The sequence below is a fragment of the Octopus bimaculoides genome, chromosome 6 (genome assembly GCF_001194135.2).
Source record: "Octopus bimaculoides isolate UCB-OBI-ISO-001 chromosome 6, ASM119413v2, whole genome shotgun sequence".
Taxonomy (NCBI): Eukaryota; Metazoa; Mollusca; class Cephalopoda; order Octopoda; family Octopodidae; genus Octopus; species Octopus bimaculoides.
The window spans coordinates 90,572,021-90,574,424 of NC_068986.1; positions in this window are offsets into that span (position 1 = coordinate 90,572,021).

A 2,404-nucleotide genomic window follows, 5' to 3' on the forward strand; every position below is an offset into this window, starting at 1 on the left:
CGTCACACAATTATGTTAAAATTACTTCCCTTTGATCAAAAATTTGCATTTTTGGACGTTAGCGTTGGGAAAATAATTATTCGCGTCACTTCAATTATTCTAAAATTTTTTATGCCAGAATAAAGGAATTTCGTGCAGAATATTTTTTTCTCAACAGTCATTAACTGCTGGATATTTTGAGGCTAACATGTTAAAACAAGAATATATGAATATTCTCATACAAAATTATTATTCCGACTACACGTTCTCTTCAATTACTCTATATCATTATTATGTATTATATTTTATACTTTACTTGTTTCACTTGTTGAGGTACAGCTTTGAAGGATCTTAAAAGAAATTTTGAGACCGTATTTGTTAATAATTTTTATTTTGTGATTTAATTAAATAATATTGTTATGTTTTAATTTGTATTTCTAAATTTATGATACAAAGCAATTCTAACAGAATTTTATTTTATTCAGGAAGATCTCTAGGATAGACATTTCTTGTTCTACGTTTGATGCTCTTTTGAAAAGCTGTCTTCCCTAACACGCAGGAATCTCACATAGTGCTGGTGATGAAAGAAATATGGTCTTGTCAATTCGATTCCAGCAACTGTCTCCACTCATCAGACATGAACTTCTGAATTCTACCTTCTTTCATTCTGGATTTATTCATTCTGGACTGTTTTATTCTGAACTCTACACTCTCCGGTTGCACCTCTCCTACCCATGGATTACACTGGACCCATCTTCTGATATGAATTATTATCCCCGACACGTATAGATCGTCAGTGTCTCTGGAAGGTAGTATTGTAATTAAACGGTAGAGTGCCTTAAGAAATATGATTTGATATCAATATATACGATTTTAACTGAAAGACAGTACAACAACAAAAATATCTTTTCTATATTTCATGGTGTCTTAAACTACTTTATGAAATCATGATTTTATTAGCCGAAGAATTTAAGCAGCCCATTTAAATCTCAGATATCTCCTGCGCAATATTCATGAACCAATCTAATTTTAAAACAGTTGCTTAATGTGCCAATGCAACATATCACGAAGCTTGTTAGAGAAGAGACTTCGTGGAAGATGATTAAAACTGGAACAGTATCTTATAAGGAGCTGCAGTCTCATACTCTCCCAGCAAGAAGAAGATCCTCTTCGCTATTCATTATGCCTGTTCACCATCCGACCCTTAGCATGTTTGACAAAAACAAAAGGACATCATGACAAAAAAACATACTGTATCAAGCACGAGAGTAACACCCCACTTTGAGTCTATCTCTGCTACGAGTAACCCAGCCCTGAATCTCAATAAAAATATTATGTGGCCCAAGGCTGACAAGGATCTTGAATTATGCTTTCAACTCCATTATGAAAGGAAACTGCAACACGAGAGATTCTTTAGGGACAAGCTATGATATACAACTGGAATAACAAGTCTACACAAGGGAATTAGTCTTGGTTTCTGATTTAAAAAAAACCCAACTTATACAAGGATTAATTCATTAGTAACATCTGATTCGGGAAGATGTGTCTGGTGGAACAGACAAAACATTTTTGATCAAGTTAATTTTGGCAAAATGTTCCTTCACTGAAGTAGACCATAGCAATCGTCTCATATGGAATTGCTCCAACTTTACTCTCAGGTGACAGGTTCTAAAGCAGTCCGAATTAAAGTATGGGTGCGCAATATCTCACAGACTTGCATTTGGGGCTATGAGGCTTTACAAGGTGTCAGAGGTTTAAACAAAATCATGAGTGGAGTCACACTCTTGCTCCCCGATGACCTTTTGGCCAACTGCCTATCATTCAAAAGGGTACATCTACTGATCAGTTGAGAGAACAGATCTCAGAAAGATCTTTGGAAACGCGATGAAAAACTTCAACTTTTTACCCATATGAGAGTTGTATTTGATGAAGATGTCTCAGCACCCGAGTTTGCAAAAGTTTTAATTCATATCTCAGTTGACAAAAAGGGGAGATGTAAAAAAAGAAGTGGTACTGAAAGTTTATCGTAACCCGCCACAGAATTTCTAGAAACCACTAGTAACTCTTTAAACTTGCAATCTGAGCTCTTCAAAACTGTCACTATATAGGATATTAATGTCATCACTATTTAAAAGGTACCAGCCAACCCCAAATAGTATTAGTCAATTAACACTAAAGTTAATCTTAACGATGCTCTTAACAATCCAACAGTGTTTCTCAATTTTTTCCATCCTACTGCTGTCCCTTCTCGAAATCTTCAAACGAAAGCAGGAGCATCCATTTGAAATTCGGATACATCAAAAACTCTGTAACTATATAAAACTCTGAAACCGCCAAAGTAACTGGTGATAATTTCATTGATATGGTGGAGGATGTAGTAGTGTTCCGTCACTGCATTGATGAGTTCGTGCGGGATTGGCCCGTT